Source organism: Scyliorhinus torazame, chromosome 4 (genome assembly GCF_047496885.1).
Source record: "Scyliorhinus torazame isolate Kashiwa2021f chromosome 4, sScyTor2.1, whole genome shotgun sequence".
Lineage (NCBI taxonomy): Eukaryota > Metazoa > Chordata > Chondrichthyes > Carcharhiniformes > Scyliorhinidae > Scyliorhinus > Scyliorhinus torazame.
This window is the reverse complement of record NC_092710.1, coordinates 49782461-49806943: the sequence shown is the minus strand read 5'-3', so window position 1 is coordinate 49806943 and position 24483 is coordinate 49782461. Positions and strand designations below refer to the sequence as shown.

At 41.6% G+C, this 24483-nt stretch overlaps 5 non-coding genes across 5 annotated transcripts; all 5 read left to right on the top strand.

Moving 5' to 3' along the window:
- Positions 1 to 902: 902 nt before the first annotated feature.
- trnat-agu (transfer RNA threonine (anticodon AGU)) lies at positions 903 to 976 on the top strand. The gene has a single exon. It is a non-coding gene; the product is annotated as a tRNA-Thr (tRNA).
- Positions 977 to 4212: 3236 nt separating this feature from the next.
- Positions 4213 to 4286, top strand: trnat-cgu (transfer RNA threonine (anticodon CGU)). Its single transcript has one exon. It is a non-coding gene; the product is annotated as a tRNA-Thr (tRNA).
- Positions 4287 to 9195: 4909 nt separating this feature from the next.
- trnat-agu (transfer RNA threonine (anticodon AGU)) lies at positions 9196 to 9269 on the top strand. Its single transcript has one exon. It is a non-coding gene; the product is annotated as a tRNA-Thr (tRNA).
- Positions 9270 to 10855: 1586 nt separating this feature from the next.
- Positions 10856 to 10929, top strand: trnap-agg (transfer RNA proline (anticodon AGG)). The gene has a single exon. It is a non-coding gene; the product is annotated as a tRNA-Pro (tRNA).
- An 11899-nt stretch (positions 10930 to 22828) lies between these two features.
- On the top strand, positions 22829 to 22902 carry trnat-agu (transfer RNA threonine (anticodon AGU)). The gene has a single exon. It is a non-coding gene; the product is annotated as a tRNA-Thr (tRNA).
- The last annotated feature ends 1581 nt before the right edge of the window (positions 22903 to 24483 follow it).

Sequence of the window (24483 nt, the reverse complement as noted above, 5' to 3'; positions counted from 1 at the left end):
AACAGAGATGAGGAGAAATTTCTTCAGCCAGAGAGTGGTTGGTCTGTGGAATTCATTGCCACAGAGGGCGGTGGAGGCCGGGACGTTGAGTGTCTTTAAGACAGAAGTTGATAAATTCTTGATTTCTCGAGGAATTAAGGGCTATGGAGAGAGAGCGGGTAAATGGAGTTGAAATCAGCCATGATTGAATGGCGGAGTGGACTCGATGGGCCGAATGGCCTTACTTCCGCTCCTATGTCTTACTGTCTTATGGTCTTATGGAGGCTGCTGCTATGCCTGCGAGTAAAATGAGCTGGAGAGGCTGCATCACCAAAGTAGGAAATTCAAAAAATCCCTCATGAGACGTTGAAGTAAATTATGAGAACCAGCAAAGATTGGGCCTTAGTAGCTCATTCGGTAGAGCTTCATACTTTTATTATGAGGGTCCAGCGTTCAAGTCCCTATCACGGCTCTTACTTTGGCTCAAGACGTTTGCTTCCCAATGAACAACAAAAAAGAAGAATTAGGAATGCAGAACGGGTCAGGGAAAATGGAAGAACGGTGACAATATCATCTTTGCTAAAGAGCAACAGCCATGGAGAATTGTCAAGAAATTTGCTTCATTTTCAGTTCATGTTAAAATTCTCTCCTGACATTGTCCTGTATTATACCACAATAGATTTCTGGTCATGTTCACTCACTTCCCAGTTCGACCAATCATTTCCTGTTTGTTTACTTATCCCATGCAGAACTGCTACAAATCCAGCATTTCCAGTAATAAATGCAATTTTACAGTTCCAATGACCAGTGCCCATGAATATTTTAATTTGCAATCGGAAGGCCCGTATGAGATCTCAGGAAAACTGATGTTGAATCAAAATGATTGAAATCTGTTCTAAACTTGCACGCAAGGTTTACATGCTGGTGCTGTGGCCTAGATGGTTAAAGCGCCTGTCTAGTAAACAGGAGATCCTGAGTTCAAATCTCAGCAGTGCCTTCAATGGAAATTAACAGCTAGAGTGATGCTCAACATTTCATGGTTAACGCAAAAAATGTTGGTGATGTCCCCGCAACGCGAACCTTTAAGCTTGCTTTCCATTGTGTGCTGAAGCTCTTTTTTCAAACCTTTTAACTCCCATTTTCCGCTCATCTTCAATTTTGCTCACCTACACAATTGCATTTCCTCCTCGCTTCAGCCTTGTAGAAGGATCACGCGCATTTGAAACTTTAACTCTGTGTCTGGCACCACGGATATCCTCAGATTTTTAAAGATTTTATCCTCTCACTTTTAGTTTCTCTTGCAGATTTGCAGCATCCGGTGTATTTTCCTTTGATTGCAGAATAGGATTTACCTGAAGAAAACCTGGAGGAACATTTTAATAGTATAGCAACGACAACAGAGTGTAACGATTGAATGATTAACTGATTTGCTCTGCCTAAGAGTGACCCTGAGTCGAAAAAATTGCTCAGTTCTCTCTTCCCAGATGCCGCCAGAACCGCTGAGATTTTCCATCTTTTCCCCTTTTTCTTTGAGATTTCACATCCGCAGTAATTTGCTTTTATATTGAACAATTTCTGTTGCTGTACGTTAGCAAGAACAATTCGGGCGGGAGAAATAGCGGTCCATTTTGCATGAAGATTTGGTGCTGACAAATCTATTTTCACCCAAAAACTTTGAGATTTTAACACTTTGCAACTTGACCAGTTACCCTTACTTGCATTCACACTCTGCCACAAAAAACACCAGATGACACCGTTTACTCTCTCTCACAATACAATCTGTGTCTTTGTAGCTTCCCACTTATATTTCACCGAATTAAACGTAACCTTCAAAGCCTTGAAGTGACAGTGCAGGTCCAACTGTTGTCACATCACAAGTCACTGGTAAGAAGCGAGTAGATGGTGCAAGCTGAAGAATTTGTGAAAGGAAGCCAAACGGAGGCTGCTGCTCTGCCTGCGAGTAAAATGAGCTGGAGAGGCTGCATCACCAAAGAAGGAAATTCAAAACATCCCTCATGAGACATTGAAGTAAATTATGAGAACCAGCAAAGATTGGGCCTTGGTAGCTCATTCGGTAGAGCTTCAGACTTTTATTATGAGGGTCCAGCGTTCAAGTCCCTATCAGGGCTCTTACTTTGGCTCAAGACGTTTGCTTCCCAATGAACAACAAAATAGAAGAATAAAGAATGCAGAACGGGTCAGGGAAAATGGAAGAACGGTGACAATATCATCTTTGCTAAAGAGCAACAGCCATGGAGAATTGTCAAGAAGTTTGCATCATTTTCAGTTCATGTCAAAATTCTCTCCTGACATTGTCCTGTATTATACCACAATAGATTTCTGGTCATGTTCACTCACTTCCCAGTTCGACCAATCATTTCCTGTTTGTTTACTAATCCCATGCAGAACTGCTACAAATCCAGCATTTCCAGTAATAAATGCAATTTTACAGTTCCAAAGAATGTTTTAATATGCACTCGGAAGGCCCGTATGAGATGGCATGAAAACTGATGTTGAATCAAAATGATTGAAATCTGTTCTAAACTTGCACGCTAAGCTTACATGCTGGTGCTGTGGCTTAGATGGTTAAAGCGACTGTCTATTAAGCAGGAGATCTTGAGTTCAAATCTCAGCAGTGCCTTCAATGGAAATTAACAGCTGGAGTGATGCTGAACATTTCTTGGTGAATGCAGAAAATGTTGGCACAATCCACCCAACGCGAACCGTAAAGCTCGCTTTCCCTTCTGTGCTGCAGCAATTTTTTCAAACCTTTAAACTCACATTTTCCGCTCATCTTCAATTTTGCTCACCTACACCATCGCATTTCCTCCTCGCTTCAGCCTTGTAGAAGGATATCGCGCATTTGAAACTTTAACTCTGTGTCTGGCACCACGGATAACCTCAGAATTTTAAAGATTTTATCCTCTCACTTTTAGTTTCTCTTGCAGATTTGCAGCATCCGCGGTATTTTCCTTTGAATGCATCATAGGATTTACCTCAAGAAAACCTGGAGGAACATTTTAAAAGTATAGCAACGACAACAGAGTGTAACGATTGAATGATTAACTGATTTGCTCTGCCGAAGAGTCACCCTGAGTCGAAAAAATTGCTCAGTTCTCTCTTCCCAGATGCCGCCAGAACCGCTGAGCTTTTCCATCTTTTCCCCATTTTCTTTGAGATTTCACATCCGCAGTAATTTGCTTTAATATTGAACAATTTCTGTTGCTGTACGTTAGCAAGAACAATTCGGGCGGGAGAAATAGCGGTCCGTTTTGCATGAAGATTTGGTGCTGACAAATCTATTTCTACCCAAAAACTTTGAGATTTTGACACTTTGCAACTTGACCGGTTAACCTTACCTGCATTCACACTCTGCCACAACAAACGCCAGATGACACCGTTTACTCTCTCTCACAATACAATCTGTGTCTTTGTAGCTTCCCACTTATATTTCACCGAATTAAACGTAACCTTCAAAGCCTTGAAGTGACAGTGCAGGTCCGGGGGTAACAACTGATGTCACATCACAAGTCACTGGTAAGAAGCGAGTAGTTGGTGCAAGCTGAAGAATTTGTGAAAGGAAGCCAAACGGAGGAGGCTGCTATGCCTGCGAGTAAAATGAGCTGGAGAGGCTGCATCACCAAAGAAGGAAATTCAAAACATCCCTCATGAGACGTTGAAGTACATTATGAGAACCCGCAAAGATTAGGCCTTGGTAGCTCATTCGGTAGAGCTTCAGACTTTTAATATGAGGGTCCAGCGTTCAAGTCCCTATCAGGGCTCTTACTTTGGCTCAAGACGTTTGCTTCCCAATGAACAGCAAAAAAGAAGAATAAAGAATGCAGAACGGGTCAGGGAAAATGGAAGAACGGTGACAATATCATCTTTGCTAAAGTGCAACAGCCATGGAGAATTGTCTAGAAGTTTGCTTCATTTTCAGTTCATGTTAAAATTCTCTCCTGACATTGTCCTGTATTAAACCACAATAGATTTCTGGTCATGTTTACTCACTTCCCAGTTCGACCAATCATTTCCTGTTTGTTTACTAATCCCATGCAGAACTGCTACAAATCCAGCATTTCCAGTAATAGATGCAATTTTACAGTTTCAAAGACCAGTGCCAATGAATATTTTAATTTGCACTCGGAAGGCCCGTATGAGATGTCAGGAAAACTGATGTTGAATCAAAATGATTGAAATCTGTTCTAAACTTGCACGCTAAGCTTGCATGCTGGTGCTGTGGCTTAGATGGTTAAAGTTCCTGTCTCGTAAACAGGAGATCCTGAGTTTAAATCTCAGCAGTGCCTTCAAAGGAAATTAACAGCTGGAGTAATGCCTGACATTTCATGGTCAATGCAGAAAATGTTGGCACAATCCCTGCAACGCGAACCTTAAAGCTCGCTTTTCCTTGTGTGCTGCAGCACTTCCTTCTAACCATTTAACTCCCATTTTCCGCCCATCTTCAATTTTGCTCACCTACACCATCGCATTTCCTCCTCGTTTCAGCCCTGTAGAAGGATCACGCGCATTTGAAACTTTAACTCTGTGTCTGGCACCACGGATATGCTCAGATTTTTAAAGATTTTATCCTCTCACTTTTAGTTTCTCTTGCAGATTTGCAGCATCCGCGGTATTTTCCTTTGAATGCATCATAGGATTTACCTCAAGAAAACCTGGAGGAACATTTTAATAGTATAGCAACGACAACAGAGTGTAACGATTGAATGATTAACTGATTTGCTCTGCCGAAGAGTGACCCTGAGTCGAAAAAATTGCTCAGTTCTCTCTTCCCAGATGCCGCCAGAACCGCTGAGATTTTGCATCTTTTCCCCTTTTTCTTTGAGATTTCACATCCGCAGTAATTTGCTTTAATATTGAACAATTTCTGTTGCTGTACGTTAGCAAGAACAATTCGGGCGGGAGAAATAGCGGTCCGTTTTGCATGATGATTTGGTGCTGACAAATCTATTTCCACCCAAAAACTTTGAGATTTTGACACTTTGCAACTTGACCGGTTAACCTTACTTGCATTCACACTCTGCCACAACAAACGCCAGATGACACCGTTTACTCTCTCTCACAATACAATCTGTGTCTTTGTAGCTTTCCACTTATATTTCACCGAATTAAACGTAATCTTCAAAGCCTTGAAGTGACTGTGCAGGTCCGGGGGTAACAACTGATGTCACATCACAAGTCACTGGTAAGAAGCGAGTAGTTGGTGCAAGCTGAAGAATTTGTGAAAGGAAGCCAAACGGAGGCTGCTGCTATGCCTGCGAGTAAAATGAGCTGGAGAGGCTGCATCGCCAAAGAAGGAAATTCAAAACATCCCTCATGAGACGTTGAAATAAATTATGAGAACCAGCAAAGATTAGGCCTTGGTAGCTCATTCGGTAGAGCTTCAGACTTTTAATATGAGGGTCCAGCGTTCAAGTCCCTATCAGGGCTCTTACTTTGGCTCAAGATGTTTGCTTCCCAATGAACAACAAAAAAGACAAAGAAAGAATGCAGAACGGGTCAAAGAAAATGGAAGAGCGGTGACAATATCATCTTTGCTAAAGAGCAACAGCCATGGAGAATTGTCAAGAAGTTTGCTACATTTTCAGTTCATGTTAAAACTCTCTCCTGACATTGTCCTGTATTAAACCACAATAGATTTCTGGTCATGTTCACTCACTTCCCAGTTCGACCAATCATTTCCTGTTTGTTTACTTATCCCATGCAACACTGCTGCAAATCCAGCATTTCCAGTAATAAATGCAATTTTACAGTTTCAAAGACCAGTGCCAATGAATATTTTAATTTGCACTCGGAAGGCCCGTATGAGATGTCAGGAAAACTGATGTTGAATCAAAATGATTGAAATCTGTTCTAAACTTGCACGCTAAGCTTGCATGCTGGTGTTGTGGCTTGGATGGTTAAAGCACCTGTCTAGTAAACAAGCAATCTTGAGTTCAAAGCTCAGCAGTGCCTTCACTGGAAATTAACGGCTGGCGTGATGCTCAACATTTCATGGTGAATGAGGGAAATATCGGCAGAATCCTTGTAACTTAAAGCTTGCTTTCACTTGTGTGCTGAAGCACCTTTTTCAAACATATTAACTCCCATTTCCGGCTGATCTTCAATTTTGCTCACCTACACCATCGCATTTCCTCCTCGCTTCAGCCCTGTAGAAGGATATCGCGCATTTGAAACTTTAACTCTGTGTCTGGCACCACGGATATCCTCAGATTTTTTAAGATTTTATCCTCCAACTTTTAGTTTCTCTTGCAGATTTGCAGCATCCACGGTATTTTCCTTTGAATGCGTAATAGGATTTACCTCAAGAAAACCTGGAGGAACATTTTAAAAGTATAGCGACAACAACAGAGTGTAACGATTGAATGATGAACTGATTTGCCCTGCCTACGAGTGACCCTGAGACAAAAAAATTGCTCAGTTCTCTCTTCACAGATGCCACCAGAAACGCTGAGGTTTTCCATCTTTTCCCCTTTTTCTTTGAGATTTCACATCCGCAATAATTTGCTTTTATATTGAACAATTTCTGTTGCTATACGTTAGCAAGAACAATTCGGGCGGGAGAAATAGCGATCCGTTTTGCGTCAAGATTTGGTGCTGACAAATCTCTTTCCACCCAAAAACTTTGAGATTTTGACACTTTGCAACTTGACCGGTTAACCTTACTTGCATTCACACTCTGCCACAACAAACACCAGATGACACCCTTTACTCTCTCTCACAATACAATCTGTGTCTTTGTAGCTTCCCACTTATATTTCACCGAATTAAACGTAATCTTCAAAGCCTTGAAGTGACAGTGCAGGACCGGGGGTAACAACTGATGTCACATCACAAGTCACTGGTGAGAAGCGAGTAGTTGGTGCAAGCTGAAGAATTTGTGAAAGGAAGCCAAACGGAGGCTGCTGCTCTGCCTGCGAGTAAAATGAGCTGGAGAGGCTGCATCACCAAAGAAGGAAATTCAAAACATCCCTCATGAGACGTTGAAGTAACTTATGAGAACCAGCAAAGATTAGTACTTGGTAGCTCATTCGGTAGATCTTCAGACTTTTATTATGAGGGTCCAGTGTTTAAGTCCCTATCAGGGCTCCTACTTTGGCTCAAGACGTTTGCTTCCCAATGAACAACAAAAAAGAAGAATAAAGAATGCAGAACGAGTCAGGGAAAATGGAAGAACGGTGACAATATCATCTTTGCTGAAGTGCAACAGCCATGGAGAATTGTCAAGAAGTTTGCTTCATTTTCAGTTCATGTTAAAATTCTCTCCTGACATTGTCCTGTATTATACCACAATAGATTTCTGGTCATGTTCACTCACTTCCCAGTTCGACCAATCATTTCCTGTTTGTTTACTTATCCCATGCAGAACTGCTACAAATCCAGCATTTCCAGTAATAAATGCAATTTTACAGTTTCAAAGACCAGTGCCAATGAATATTTTAATTTGCACTCGGAAGGCCCGTATGAGATGTCAGGAAAACTGATGTTGAATCAAAATGATTGAAATTTGTTCTATACTTGCACCCCAAGCTTGCATGCTGGTGCTGTGGCTTAGATGGTTAAAGCGCCTGTCGAGGAACAGGAGATCCTGAGTTCAAATCTCAGCAGTGCCTTCAAAGGAAATTAACAGCTGGAGTGATGCTCAACATTTCAAGGTGAATGCAGTAAATGTTGACACAATCCCTGCAACGCGAACCTTAAAGCTCGCTTTCCCTTGTGTGCTGAAGCACTTTTTTCAAACCTTTTAACTCTATTTGTCCGCTCATCTTCAATTTTGCTCACCTACACCATCGCATTTCCTCTCGCTTCAGCCCTGTAGAAGGATCACGCGCATTTGAAACTTTAACTCTGTGTCTGCACCACTCCTCAGATTTTTAAAGATTTTATCCTCTCACTTTTAGTTTCTCTTGCAGATTTGCAGCATCTGCGGTATTTTCCTTTGAATGCATAATAGGATTTAACTCAAGAAAACCTGGAGGAACATTTTAAAAGTATAGCAACGACAACAGAGTGTAACGATTGAATGATTAACTGATTTGCTCTGCCGAAGAGTGACCCTGAGTCGAAAAAATTGCTCAGCTCTCTCTTCCCAGATGCCGCCAGAACCGCTGAGATTTTCCATCTTTTCCCCTTTTTCTTTGAGATTTCACATCCTCAGTAATTTGCTTTTATATTGAACAATTTCTGTTGCTGTACGTTAGCAAGAACAATTCGGGCGGGAGAAATAGCGGTCCGTTTTGCATGAAGATTTGGTGCTGACAAATCTATTCCCACCCAAAAACCTTGAGATTTTGACACTTTGCAACATGACCGGTTTACCTTACTTGCATTCACACTCTGCCACAACAAACACCAGATGACACCCTTTACTCTCTCTCACAATACAATCTGTGCCTTTGTAGCTTCCCACTTATATTTCACCGAATTAAACGTAATCTTCAAAGCCTTGAAGTGACAGTGCAGGTCCGGGGGTGACAGCTGTTGTCACATCACAAGTGACTGGTAAGAAGCGAGTAGTTGGTGCAAGCTGAAGAATTTGTGAAAGGAAGCCAAACGGAGGCTTCTGCTGTGCCTGCGAGTAAAATGAGCTGGAGAGGCTGCATCACCAAAGAAGGAAATTCAAAACATCCCTCATGAGACGTTGAAGTAAATTATGAGAACCAGCAAAGATTAGGCCTTGGTAGCTCATTCGGTAGAGCTTCAGACTTTTATTATGAGGGTCCAGCATTCAAGTCCCTATCAGGGCTCTTACTTTGGCTCAAGACGTTTGCTTCCCAATGAACAACAAATAAGAAGAATAAAGAATGCAGAAGGGGTCAGGGAAAATGGAAAAACGGTGACAATATCATCTTTGCTAAAGTGCAACAGCCATGGAGAATTGTCTAGAAGTTTGCTTCATTTTCAGTTCATGTTAAAATTCTCTACTGACATTATCCTGTATGATACCACAATAGATTTCTGGTCATGTTCACTCACTTCCCAGTTCGACCAATCATTTCCTGTTTGCTTACTTATCCCATGCAGAACTGCTACAAATCCAGCATTTCCAGTAATAAATGCAATTTTACACTTTCAAAGACCATTGCCAATGAATATTTTAATTTGCACTCGGAAGGCCCGTATGAGATCGCAAGAAAACTGATGTTGAATCAAAATGATTGAAATCTGTTCTAAGCTTGCACACTAAGCTGGCATGCTGGTGCTGTGGCTTAGATGGTTAAAGCGCCTGTCTAGTAAACAGGAGATCCTAAGTTTAAATCTCAGCAGTACCTTCAATGGAAATTAACAGCTGGAGTGATGCTCAACATTTCAAGGTGAATGCAGTAAATGTTGACACAATCCCTGCAACGCGAACCTTAAAGCTCGCTTTCCCTTGTGTGCTGAAGCACTTTTTTCAAACCTTTTAACTCTATTTTTCCGCTCATCTTCAATTTTGCTCACCTACACCATCGCATTTCCTCCTCGCTTCAGCCCTGTAGAAGGATCACGCGCATTTGAAACTTTAACTCTGTGTCTGCACCACTCCTCAGATTTTTAAAGATTTTATCCTCTCACTTTAAGTTTCTCTTGCAGATTTGCAGCATCTGCGGTATTTTCCTTTGAATGCATAATAGGATTTAACTCAAGAAAACCTGGAGGAACATTTTAAAAGTATAGCAACGACAACAGAGTGTAACGATTGAATGATTAACTGATTTGCTCTGCCGAAGAGTGACCCTGAGTCGAAAAAATTGCTCAGTTCTCTCTTCCCAGATGCCGCCAGAACCGCTGAGATTTTCCATCTTTTCCCCTTTTTCTTTGAGATTTCACATCCTCAGTAATTTGCTTTTATATTGAACAATTTCTGTTGCTGTACGTTAGCAAGAACAATTCGGGCGGGAGAAATAGCGGTCCGTTTTGCATGAAGATTTGGTGCTGACAAATCTATTCCCACCCAAAAACCTTGAGATTTTGACACTTTGCAACATGACCGGTTTACCTTACTTGCATTCACACTCTGCCACAACAAACACCAGATGACACCCTTTACTCTCTCTCACAATACAATCTGTGTCTTTGTAGCTTCCCACTTATATTTCACCGAATTAAACGTAATCTTCAAAGCCTTGAAGTGACAGTGCAGGTCCGGGGGTGACAGCTGTTGTCACATCACAAGTGACTGGTAAGAAGCGAGTAGTTGGTGCAAGCTGAAGAATTTGTGAAAGGAAGCCAAACGGAGGCTTCTGCTGTGCCTGCGAGTAAAATGAGCTGGAGAGGCTGCATCACCAAAGAAGGAAATTCAAAACATCCCTCATGAGACGTTGAAGTAAATTATGAGAACCAGCAAAGATTAGGCCTTGGTAGCTCTTTCGGTAGAGCTTCAGACTTTTATTATGAGGGTCCAGCATTCAAGTCCCTATCAGGGCTCTTACTTTGGCTCAAGACGTTTGCTTCCCAATGAACAACAAATAAGAAGAATAAAGAATGCAGAACGGGTCAGGGAAAATGGAAAAACGGTGACAATATCATCTTTGCTAAAGTGCAACAGCCATGGAGAATTGTCTAGAAGTTTGCTTCATTTTCAGTTCATGTTAAAATCCTCTCCTGACATTGTCCTGTATGATACCACAATTGATTTCTGGTCCTGTTCACTCACTTCCCAGTTCGACCAATCATTTCCTGTTTGCTTACTTATCCCATGCAGAACTGCTACAAATCCAGCATTTCCAGTAATAAATGCAATTTTACACTTTCAAAGACCATTGCCAATGAATATTTTAATTTGCACTCGGAAGGCCCGTATGAGATGGCAAGAAAACTGATGTTGAATCAAAATGATTGAAACCTGTTCTAAGCTTGCACACTAATCTGGCATGCTGGTGCTGTGGCTTAGATGGTTAAAGCGCCTGTCTAGGAAACAGGAGGTCCTGAGTTCAAATCTCAGCAGTGCCTTCAATGGAAATTAACAGCTGGAGTAATGCTCAACATTTCATGGTGAATGCAGAAAATGTTGGCACAATCCCTGCAACGCGAACCTTAAAGCTCGCTTTCCCTTGTGTGCTAAAGCACTTTTTTCAAACCTTTGAACTCACATTTTCCGCTCATCTTCAATTTTTCTCACCTACACCATCGCATTCCCTCCTCGCATCAGCCTTGTAGAATGATAGCGCGCAATTGAAACTTTAACTCTGTGTCTGGCACCACGGATATCCTCAGATTTTTAAAGATTTTACCCTCTCACTTTTAGTTTCTCTTGCAGATTTGCAGCATCCGCGGTAGTTTCCTTTGAATGCATAATAGGATTTACCTCAAGAAAACCTGGAGGAACATTTTAAAAGTATAGCAACGACAACAGAGTGTAACGATTGAATGATTAACTGATTTGCTCTGCCGAAGAGTGACCCTGAGTCGAAAAAATTGCTCAGTTATCTCTTCCCAGATGCCGCCAGAACCGCTGAGATTTTCCATCTTTTGCCCTTTTTCTTTGAGATTTCACATCCTCAGTAATTTGCTTTTATATTGAACAATTTCTGTTGCCGTACGTTAGCAAGAACAATTCGGGCGGGAGAAATAGCGGTCCGTTTTGCATGAAGATTTGGTGCTGACAAATCTATTCCCACCCAAAAACCTTGAGATTTTGACACTTTGCAACATGACCGGTTTACCTTACTTGCATTCACACTCTGCCACAACAAACACCAGATGAAACCCTTTACTCTCTCTCACAATACAATCTGTGTCTTTGTAGCTTCCCACTTATATTTCACCGAATTAAACGTAATCTTCAAAGCCTTGAAGTGACAGTGCAGGTCCGGGGGTGACAGCTGTTGTCACATCACAAGTGACTGGTAAGAAGCGAGTAGTTGGTGCAAGCTGAAGAATTTGTGAAAGGAAGCCAAACGGAGGCTTCTGCTGTGCCTGCGAGTAAAATGAGCTGGAGAGGCTGCATCACCAAAGAAGGAAATTCAAAACATCCCTCATGAGACGTTGAAGTAAATTATGAGAACCAGCAAAGATTAGGCCTTGGTAGCTCATTCGGTAGAGCTTCTGACTTTTATTACATAGAACATACAGTGCAGGAGGAGGCCATTCAGCCCATCGAGTCTGCACCGACCCACATTAATCCCTCACTTCCACACTATCCCCGCAACCCAATAACCCCTCCCAACCCTTACGGACACTACGGGCAATTTTTAGCATGGCCAATCCACCTAACCTGCACGTCTTTGGACTGCGGGAGGAAACCGGAGCACTCGGAGGAAACCCACGCAGACACGGGGAGAACGTGCAGACTCCGCACAGACAGTGACCCAGCGGGGAATCGAACCTCGGACCCTGGCGCTGTGAAGCCACAGTGCTATCCACTTGTGCTACCGTGCTGCCCACAAATATTATGAGGGTCCAGCATTCAAGTCCGTATCAGGGCTCTTACTTTGGCTCAAGACGTTTGCTTCCCAATGAACAACAAATAAGAAGAATAAAGAATGCAGAACGGGTCAGGGAAAATGGAAAAACGGTGACAATATCATCTTTGCTAAAGTGCAACAGCCATGGAGAATTGTCTAGAAGTTTGCTTCATTTTCAGTTCATGTTAAAATTCTCTCCTGACATTGTCCTGTATTATACCACAATAGATTTCTGGTCATGTTCACTCACTTCCCAGTTCGACCAATCAATTCCTGTTTGTTTACTTATCCCATGCAGAACTGCTACAAATCCAGCATTTCCAGTAATAAATGCAAGTTTACAGTTTCAAAGACTAGTGCCAATGAATATTTTAATTTGCACTCGGAAGGCCCCTATGAGATGTCTGGAAAACTGATGTTGAATCAAAATGATTGAAATCTGTTCTAAACTTGCACGCTAAGCATGCATGCTGGTGCTGTGGCTTAGATGGTTAAAGTGCCTGTCTAGTAAATAAGAAATCCTGAGTTCAAATCTCAGCAGTGCCTTTAATGGAAATTAACAGCTGGAGTGATGCTGAACATTTCATGGTAAATGCAGAAAATGTTGGCACAATCCCTGCAACGCGAACCTTAAAGCTCGTTTTCCCTTGTTTGCTGAAGCAGTTTTTTCAAACCTTTTAACTCACATTTTCCGCTCATCTTCAATTTTGCTCACCTACACCATCGCATTTCCTCCTCGCTTCAGCCTTGTAGAAGGATCTCGTGCATTTGAAACTTTAACTCTGTGTCTGGCACCACGGATAACCTCAGATTTTTAAAGATTTTATCTTCTCACTTTTAGTTTCTCTTGCAGATTTGCAGCGGTATTTTCCTTTGAATGCATAATAGGATTTACCTCAAGAAAACCTGGAGGAACATTTTAAAAGTATAGCAACGACAACAGAGTGTAACGATTGAATGATTAACTGATTTGCTCTGCCGAAAAGTCACCCTGAGTCGAAAAAATTGCTCAGTTCTCTCTTCCCAGATGCCGCCAGAACCGCTGAGCTTTTCCATCTTTTCCCCTTTTTCTTTGAGATTTCACATCCGCAGTAATTTGCTTTAATATTGAACAATTTCTGTTGCTGTACGTTAGCAAGAACAATTCGGGCGGGAGAAATAGCGGTCCGTTTTGCATGAAGATTTGGTGCTGACAAATCTATTTCCACCCAAAAACTTTGAGATTTTGACACTTTGCAACTTGACCGGTTAACCTTACTTGCATTCGCACTCTGCCACAACAAACGCCAGATGACACCCTTTACTCTCTCTCACAATACAATCTGTGTCTTTGTAGCTTCCCACTTATATTTCACCAAATTAAACGTAACCTTCAAAGCCTTGAAGTGACAGTGCAGGTCCGGGGGTAACAACTGATGTCACATCACAAGTCACTGGTGAGAAGCGAGTAGTTGGTGCAAGCTGAAGAATTTGTGAAAGGAAGCCAAACGGAGGCTGCTGCTATGCCTGCGAGTAAAATGAGCTGGAGAGGCTGCTCACCAAAGAAGGAAATTCAAAACATCCCTCATGAGACGTTGAAGTAAATTATGAGAACCAGCAAAGATTGGGCCTTAGTAGCTCATTCGGTAGAGCTTCATACTTTTATTATGAGGGTCCAGCGTTCAAGTCCCTATCAGGGCTCTTACTTTGGCTCAAGACGTTTGCTTCCCAATGAACAACAAAAAAGAAGAATAAAGAATGCAGAACGGGTAAGCGAAAATGGAAGAACGGTGACAATATCATCTTTGCTACAGAGCAACAGCCATGGAGAATTGTCAAGAAGTTTGCATCATTTTCAGTTCATGTTAAAACCCCCTCCTGACATTGTCCTGTATTATACCACAATAGATTTCTGGTCATGTTCACTCACTTCCCAGTTCGACCAATCATTTCCTGTTTGTTTACTTATCCCATGCAGAACTGCTACAAATCCAGCATTTCCAGTAATAAATGCAATTTTACAGTTCCAAAAAATGATTTAATATGCACTCGGAAGGCCCGTATGAGATGGCAAGAAAACTGATGTTGAATCAAAATGATTGAAATCTGTTCTAAACTTGCATGCTAAGCTTGCATGGTGGTGCTGTGGCTTAGATGGTTAAAGTGCTTGTCTAGTAAACAGGATATCCTGAGTTCAAATCTCAGCAGAGCCTTCAATGGAAATTAACGGCTGGAGTGATGCTGAACATTTCATAGTGAATGCAGAAGATGTTGGCACAATCCCTGCAACGCGAACCTTAAAGCTCGCTTTTCCTTGTGTGCTGAAGCAATTTTTTCAAACCTTTAAACTCACATTTTCCGCTCATCTTCAATTTTGCTCACCTACACCATCGCATTTCCTCCTCGCTTCAGCCTTGTAGAAGGATCACGCGCATTTGAAACTTTAACTCTGTATCTGGCACCACGGATAACCTCAGAATTATAAAGATTTTATCCTCTCACTTTTAATTTCTCTTGTAGATTTGCAGCATCCGCGGTATTTTCCTTTGAATGCATAATAGGATTTCCCTCAAGAAAACCTGGAGGAACATTTTAAAAGTATAGCAACGACAACAGAGTGTAACGATTGAATGATTAACTGATTTGCTCTGCCGAAGAGTCACCCTGAGTCGAAAAAATTGCTCAGTTCTCTCTTCCCAGATGCCGCCAGAACCGCTGAGATTTTCCATCTTTTCCCCTTTTTCTTTGAGATTTCACATCCGCAGTAATTTGCTTTTATATTGAACAATTTCTGTTGCTGTACGTTAGCAAGAACAATTCGGGCGGGAGAAATAGCGGTCCGTTTTGAATGAAGATTTGGTGCTGACAAATCTATTCCCACCCAAAAACCTTGAGATTTTGACACTTTGCAACATGACCGGTTTACCTTACTTGCATTCACACTCTGCCACAACAAACACCAGATGACACCCTTTACTCTCTCTCACAATACAATCTGTGTCTTTGTAGCTTCCCACTTGTATTTCACCGAATTAAACGTAATCTTCAAAGCCTTGAAGTGACAGTGTAGGTCCGGGGGTGACAGCTGTTGTCACATCACAAGTGACTGGTAAGAAGCGAGTAGTTGGTGCAAGCTGAAGAATTTGTGAAAGGAACCAAACGGAGGCTTCTGCTGTGCCTGCGAGTAAAATGAGCTGGAGAGGCTGCATCACCAAAGAAGGAAATTCAAAACATCCCTCATGAGACGTTGAAGTAAATTATGAGAACCAGCAAAGATTAGGCCTTGGTAGCTCATTCGGTAGAGCTTCAGACTTTTATTATGAGGGTCCAGCATTCAAGTCCCTATCAGGGCTCTTACTTTGGCTCAAGACGTTTGCTTCCCAATGAACAACAAATAAGAAGAATAAAGAATGCAGAACGGGTCAGGGAAAATGGAAAAACGGTGACAATATCATCTTTGCTAAAGTGCAACAGCCATGGAGAATTGTCTAGAAGTTTGCTTCATTTTCAGTTCATGTTAAAATCCTCTCCTGACATTGTCCTGTATGATACCACAATTGATTTCTGGTCCTGTTCACTCACTTCCCAGTTCGACCAATCATTTCCTGTTTGCTTACTTATCCCATGCAGAACTGCTACAAATCCAGCATTTCCAGTAATAAATGCAATTTTACACTTTCAAAGACCATTGCCAATGAATATTTTAATTTGCACTCGGAATGCCCGTATGAGATGGCAAGAAAACTGATGTTGAATCAAAATGATTGAAATCTGTTCTAAGCTTGCACACTAATCTGGCATGCTGGTGCTGTGGCTTAGATGGTTGAAGCGCCTGTCTAGTAAACAGGCAGATCCTGAGTTCAAATCTCAGCAGTGCCTTCAATGGAAATTAACAGCTGGAGTAATGCTCAACATTTCATGGTGAATGCAGAAAATGTTGGCACAATCCCTGCAACGCGAACCTTAAAGCTCGCTTTCCCTTGTGTGCTGTAGCACTTTTTTCAAACCTTTGAACTCACATTTTCCGCTCATCTTCAATTTTTCTCACCTACACCATCGCGTTCCCTCCTCGCATCAGCCTTGTAGAATGATAGCGCGCAATTGAAACTTTAACTCTGTGTCTGGCACCACGGATATCCTCAGATTTTTAAAGATTTTACCCTCTCACTTTTAGTTTCTCTTGCAGATTTGCAGCATCCGCGGTATTTTCCTTTGAATGCATAATAGGATTTACCTCAAGAAAACCTGGAGGAACATTTTAAAAGTATAGCAACGACAACAGAGTGCAACGATTGAATGATTAACTAATTTGCTCTGCCGAAGAGTGACCCTGAGTCGAAAAAATTGCTCAGTTCTCTCTTCCCAGATGCCACCAGAACCGCTGAGATTTTCCATCTTTTGCCCTTTTTCTTTGAGATTTCACATCCTCAGTAATTTGCTTTTATATTGAACAATTTCTGTTGCTGTACGTTAGCAAGAACAATTCGGGCGGGAGAAATAGCGGTCCGTTTTGCATGAAGATTTGGTGCTGACAAATCTATTCCCACCCAAAAACCTTGAGATTTTGACACTTTGCAACATGACCGGTTTACCTTACTTGCATTCACACTCTGCCACAACAAACACCAGATGAAACCCTTTACTCTCTCTCACAATACAATCTGTGTCTTTGTAGCTTCCCACTTATATTTCACCGAATTAAACGTAATCTTCAAAGCCTTGAAGTGACAGTGCAGGTCCGGGGGTGACAGCTGTTGTCACATCACAAGTGACTGGTAAGAAGCGAGTAGTTGGTGCAAGCTGAAGAATTTGTGAAAGGAAGCCAAACGGAGGCTTCTGCTGTGCCTGCGAGTAAAATGAGCTGGAGAGGCTGCATCACCAAAGAAGGAAATTCAAAACATCCCTCATGAGACGTTGAAGTAAATTATGAGAACCAGCAAAGATTAGGCCTTGGTAGCTCATTCGGTAGAGCTTCAGACTTTTATTATGAGGGTCCAGCATTCAAGTCCCTATCAGGGCTCTTACTTTGGCTCAAGACGTTTGCTTCCCAATGAACAACAAATAAGAAGAATAAAGAATGCAGAACGGGTCAGGGAAAATGGAAAAACGGTGACAATATCATCTTTGCTAAAGTGCAACAGCCATGGAGAATTGTCTAGAAGTTTGCTTCATTTTCAGTTCATGTTAAAATTCTCTCCTGACATTGTCCTGTATTATACCACAATAGATTTCTGGTCATGTTCACTCACTTCCCAGTTCGACCAATCAATTCCTGTTTGTTTACTTATCCCATGCAGAACTGCTACAAATCCAGCATTTCCAGTAATAAATGCAAGTTTACAGTTTCAAAGACTAGTGCCAATGAATATTTTAATTTGCACTCGGAAGGCCCCTATGAGATGTCTGGAAAACTGATGTTGAATCAAAATGATTGAAATCTGTTCTAAACTTGCACGCTAAGCATGCATGCTGGTGCTGTGGCTTAGATGGTTAAAGTGCCTGTCTAGTAAATAGGAAATCCTGAGTTCAAATCTCAGCAGTGCCTTTAATGGAAATTAACAGCTGGAGTGATGCTGAACATTTCATGGTAAATGCAGAAAATGTTGGCACAATCCCTGCAACGCGAACCTTAAAGCTTGTTTTCCCTTGTTTGCTGAAGCAATTTTTTCAAACCTTTTAACTCACATTTTCCGCTCATCTTCAATTTTGCTCACCTACACCATCGCATTTCCTCCTCGCTTCAGCCTTGTAGAAGGATCTCGCGCATTTGAAACTTTAACTCTGTGTCTGGCACCACGGATAACCTCAGATTTTTAAAGATTTTATCTTCTCACTTTTAGTTTCTCTTGCAGATTTGCAGCATCCGCGGTATTTTCCTTTGAATGCATAATAGGATTTACCTCAAGAAAACCTGGAGGAACATTTTAAAAGTATAGCAACGACAACAGAGTGTAACGATTGAATGATTAACTGATTTGCTCTGCCGAAGAGTCACCCTGAGTCGAAAAAATTGCTCGGTTCTCTCTTCACAGATGCCGCCAGAACCGCTGAGAATTTCCATCTTTTCCCCTTTTTCTTTGAGATTTCACATCCGCAGTAATTTGCTTTTATATTGAACAATTTCTGTTGCTGTACGTTAGCAAGAACAATTCGGGCGGGAGAAATAGCGGTCCGTTTTGCATGAAGATTTGGTGCTGACAAATCTATTCCCACCCAAAAACTTTGAGATTTTGACACTTTGCAACTTGACCGGTTAACCTTACTTGCATTCACACTCTGCCACAACAAACACCAGATGTCACCCTTTACTCTCTCTCACAATACAATCTGTGTCTTTGTAGCTTCCCACTTCTATTTCACCGAATTAAACGTAATCTTCAAAGCATTGAAGTGACAGTGCAGGTCCGGGGGTAACAACTGGTGTCACATCACAAGTCACTGGTAAGAAGCGAGTAGTTGGTGCAAGCTGAAGAATTTGTGAAAGGAAGCCAAACGGAGGCTGCTGCTCTGCCTGCGAGTAAAATGAGCTGGAGAGGCTGCATCACCAAAGAAGGAAATTCAAAACATCCCTCATCAGACGTTGAAGTAAATTATGAGAACCAGCAAAGATTAGGCCTTGGTAGCTCATTCGGTAGAGCTTCATACTTTTATTATGAGGGTCCAGCGTTCAAGTCCCTATCAGGGCTCTTACTTTGGCTCAAGACGTTTGCTTCCCAATGAACAACAAAATAGAAGAATAAAGAATGCAGAACGGGTCAGGGAAAATGGAAGAACGGTGACAATATCATCTTTGCTAAAGAGCAACAGCCATGGAGAATTGTGTAGAAGTTTGCTTCATTTTCAGTTCATGTTAAAATTCTCTCCTGACATTGTCCTGTATTATACCACAATAGATTTCTGGTCATGTTCACTCACTTCCCAGTTCGACCAATCAATTCCTGTTTGTTTACTTATCCCATGTAGAACTGCTACAAATCCAGCATTTCCAGTAATAAATGCAAGTTTACAGTTTCAAAGACTAGTGCCAATGAATATTTTAATTTGCACTCGGAAGGCCCCTATGAGATGTCTGGAAAACTGATGTTGAATCAAAATGATTGAAATCTGTTCTAAACTTGCACGCCATGCATGCTGGTGCTGTGGCTTAGATGGTTAAAGTGCCTGTCTAGTAAACAGGAAATTTTGAGTTCAAATCTCAGCAGTGCCTTTAATGGAAATTAACAGCTGGAGTGATGCTGAACATTTCATGGTAAATGCAGAAAATGTTGGCGCAATCCCTGCAACGCGAACCTTAAAGCTTGCATTCCCTTGTGTGCTGATGCAATTTTTTCAAACCTTTAAACTCACATTTTCCGCTCATCTTCAATTTTGCTCACCTACACCATCGCATTTCCTCCTCGCTTCAGCCTTGTAGAAGGATATCGCGCATTTGAAACTTTAACTCTGTGTCTGGCACCACGGATAACCTCAGAATTTTAAAGATTTTATCCTATCACTTTTAGTTTCTCTTGCAGATTTGCAGCATCCGCGGTATTTTCCTTTGAATGCATAATAGGATTTACCTCAAGAAAACCTGGAGGAACATTTTAAAAGTATAGCAACGACAACAGAGTGTAACGATTGAATGATTAACTGATTTGCTCTGCCGAAAAGTCACCCTGAGTCGAAAAAATTGCTCAGTTCTCTCTTCCCAGATGCCGCCAGAACCGCTGAGCTTTTCCATCTTTTCCCCTTTTTCTTTGAGATTTCACATCCGCGGTAATTTGCTTTTATATTGAACAATTTCTGTTGCTGTACGTTAGCAAGAACAATTCGGGCGGGAGAAATAGCGGTCCGTTTTGCATGAAGATTTGCTGCTGACAAACCTATTTCCACCCAAAAACTTTGAGATTTTGACACTTTGCAACTTGACTGGTTAACCTTACTTGCATTCACACTCTGCCACAACAAACACTAGAAGACACCCTTTACTCTCTCTCACAATACAATCTTTGTGTCTTTGTAGCTTCCCACTTATATTTCATCGAATTAGACGTAATCTTCAAAGCCTTGAAGTGACAGTGCAGGTCCGGGGGTAACAACTGATGTCACATCACAAGTCACTGGTAAGAAGCGAGTAGTTGGTGCAAGCTGAAGAATTTGTGAAAGGAAGCCTAACGGAGGCTGCTGCCATGCCTGTGATTAAAATGAGCTGGAGAGGCTGCATCACCAAAGAAGGAAATTCAAAACATCCCTCATGAGACTTTGAAGTAACTTATGAGAACCAGCAAAGATGAGGCCTTTGTAGCTCATCAGGTAGAGGTTGAGACTTTTAATCTGAGGCGCCAGTGTTCATTTCCCTATCAGGGCTCTTACTTTGGCTCAAGGCGTTTGCTTCCCAATGAACAACAAAAAAGATGAATAAAGAATGCAGACCGGGTCAGGAAAAATGGAAGAACGGTGACAATATCATCTTTGCTAAAGTGCAACAGCCGTGGAGAATTGTCAAGAAGTTTGCGTCATTTTCAGTTCATGTTAAAACTCTCTCCTGACATTGTCCTGTATTGAACCACAATAGATTTCTGGTCATGTTCACTCACTTCCCAGTTCGACCAATCATTTCCTGTTTGTTTACTTATCCCATGCAGAACTGCTACAAATCCAGCATTTCCAGTAATAAGTGCAATTTTACAGATTCAAAGGCCAGTGCCAATTTATATTTTAATTTGCACTTGCAAGGCCCGTATGAGATGTCAGGAAAACTGATGTTGAATCGAAATGATTGAAATCTGTTCTAAACTTGCACGCTAAGCTGGCATGCTGGTGCAGTGGCTTAGATGGTTAAAGCGCCTGTCTAGTAAACAGGAGATCCTGAGTTTCAATCTCAGCAGTGCCTTCAATGGAAATTAACAGCTGGAGTGATGCTCAACATTTCAAGGTGAATGCAGTAAATGTTGGCACAATCCCTGCAACATGAATGTTCAAGCTCGCTTTCCCTTGTGTGCTGAAGCACTTTTTTCAAACCTTTAAACTCCCATTTTCCGCTCATCTTCAATTTTGCTCACCTACACCATCGCATTTCCTCCTCGCTTCAGCCTTGTTGAAGGATATCGCGCATTTGAAACTTTAACTCTGTGTCTGGCACCACGGATATCCTCAGACTTTTAAAGATTTTATCCTCTCACTTTTAGTTTCTCTTGCAGATTTGCAGCATCCACGGTATTTTCCTTTGAAAGCATAATAGGATTTACCTCAAGAAAACCTGGAGGATCATTTTAAAAGTATAGCAACGACAACAGAGTGTAACGATTGAATGATTAACTGATTTGCTCTGCCTAAGAGTGACCCTGAGTCGAAAAGATTGCTCATTTCTCTCTTCACAGATGCTGCCAGAACCGCTGAGATTTTCCATCTTTTCCCCTTTTTCTTTGAGATTTCACATCCGCAATAATTTGCTTTTATATTGAACAATTTCTGTTGCTGTACGTCAGCAAGAACAATTCGGGCGGGAGAAATAGCGGTCCGTTTTACATGAAGATTTGGTGCTGACAAATCTATTTCCACCCAAATACTTTGAGATTTTGACACTTTGCAACTTGACCGTTTAAACTTACTTGCATTCACACTCTGCCACAACAAACACCAGATGACACCCTTTACTCTCTCTCACAATACAATCTGTGTCTTTGTAGCTTCCCACTTATATTTCACCGAATTAAACGTAATCTTCAAAGCCTTGAAGTGACAGTGCTGGTCCGGGGGTAACAACTGATGTCACATCACAAGTCACTGGTGAGAAGCGAGTAGTTGGTGCAAGCTGAAGAATTTGTGAAAGGAAGCCAAACGGAGGCTGCTGCTATGCCTGCGAGTAAAATGAGCTGGAGAGGCTGCATCACCAAAGAAGGAAATACAAAACATCCCTCATGAGACGTTGAAGTAAATTATGAGAACCAGCAAAGATTGGGCCTTGGTAGCTCATTCGGTAGCGCTTCATACTTTTATTATGAGGGTCCAGCGTTCAAGGCCCTATCAGGGCTCTTACTTTGGCTCAAGATGTTTGCTTCCCAATGAATAACAAAAAAGAAGAAGAGAGAATGCAGAACGGGTCAGGGAAATGGAAGAACGGTGACAATATCATCTTTGCTGAAGAGCAACAGCCATGGAGCATTGTCAAGAAGTTTGCATCATTTTCAGTTAATGTTAAAATTCTCTCCTGACATTGTCCTGTATTATACCACAATAGATTTCTGGTCATGTTCACTCACTTCCCAGTTCGACCAATCATTTCCTGTTTGTTTACTAATCCCATGCAGAACTGCTACAATTCCAGCATTTCCAGTAATAAATGCAATTTTACAGTATCAAAGACTAGTGCCACTGAATATTTTAATTTGCACTCGGAAGGCCCGTATGAGATGACAGGAAAACCGTTGTTGAATCAAAATGATTGAAATCTGTTCTAAACTTGCACGCTAAGCTTGCATGCAGGTGCTGTGGCTTAGATGCTTAAAGCGCCTGTTTAGTAAACAGGAGATCCTGAGTTCAAATCTCAGCAGTGCCTTCAATGGCAATTAACAGCTGGAGTGATGCTCAACATTTCAAGGGGAATGTTGTGAATGTTAGCACAATCCCTGCAACGCCAACCTTAAAGCTCGCTTTCCCTTGTGTGCTGAAGCACTTTTTTCAAACCTTTTAACTCCTATTTTCAACTCATCTTCAATTTTGCTCACCTACACCATCGCGTTTCCTCCTCGCTTCAGCCCTGTAGTAGGATCATGCGCATTTGAAACTTTAACTCTGTGTCTGGCGCCACGGATACCCTCCGATTTTTAAAGATTTTATCCTCTCACTTTTAGTTTCTCTTGCAGATTTGCAGCATCCGGGGTATTTTCCTTTGAATGCATTATAGGATTTACCTCAAGAAAACCTGGAGCAACATTTTAAATGTATAGCAACGACAACAGAGAGTAACGATTGAATGATTAACTGATTTGCTCTGCCTAAGAGTGACCCTGAGTCGAAAAAATTGCTCAGTTCTCTCTTCACAGATGCTGCCAGAACCGCTGAGATTTTCCATCTTTTCCCCTTTTTCTTTGAGATTTCACATCCGCAGTAATTTGCTTTTATATTGAACAATTTCTGTTGCTGTACGTTAGCAAGAACAATTCGGGCGGGAGAAATAGCGGTCCGTTTTGCATGAAGATTTGCTGCTGACAAACCTATTTCCACCCAAAAACTTTGAGATTTTGACACTTTGCAACTTGACTGGTTAACCTTACTTGCATTCACACTCTGCCACAACAAACACTAGAAGACACCCTTTACTCTCTCTCACAATACAATCTTTGTGTCTTTGTAGCTTCCCACTTATATTTCATCGAATTAGACGTAATCTTCAAAGCCTTGAAGTGACAGTGCAGGTCCGGGGGTAACAACTGATGTCACATCACAAGTCACTGGTAAGAAGCGAGTAGTTGGTGCAAGCTGAAGAATTTGTGAAAGGAAGCCTAACGGAGGCTGCTGCCATGCCTGTGATTAAAATGAGCTGGAGAGGCTGCATCACCAAAGAAGGAAATTCAAAACATCCCTCATGAGACTTTGAAGTAACTTATGAGAACCAGCAAAGATGAGGCCTTTGTAGCTCATCAGGTAGAGGTTGAGACTTTTAATCTGAGGCGCCAGTGTTCATTTCCCTATCAGGGCTCTTACTTTGGCTCAAGGCGTTTGCTTCCCAATGAACAACAAAAAAGATGAATAAAGAATGCAGACCGGGTCAGGAAAAATGGAAGAACGGTGACAATATCATCTTTGCTAAAGTGCAACAGCCGTGGAGAATTGTCAAGAAGTTTGCTTCATTTTCAGTTCATGTTAAAACTCTCTCCTGACATTGTCCTGTATTGAACCACAATAGATTTCTGGTCATGTTCACTCACTTCCCAGTTCGACCAATCATTTCCTGTTTGTTTACTTATCCCATGCAGAACTGCTACAAATCCAGCATTTCCAGTAATAAGTGCAATTTTACAGATTCAAAGGCCAGTGCCAATTAATATTTTAATTTGCACTTGCAAGGCCCGTATGAGATGTCAGGAAAACTGATGTTGAATCGAAATGATTGAAATCTGTTCTAAACTTGCACGCT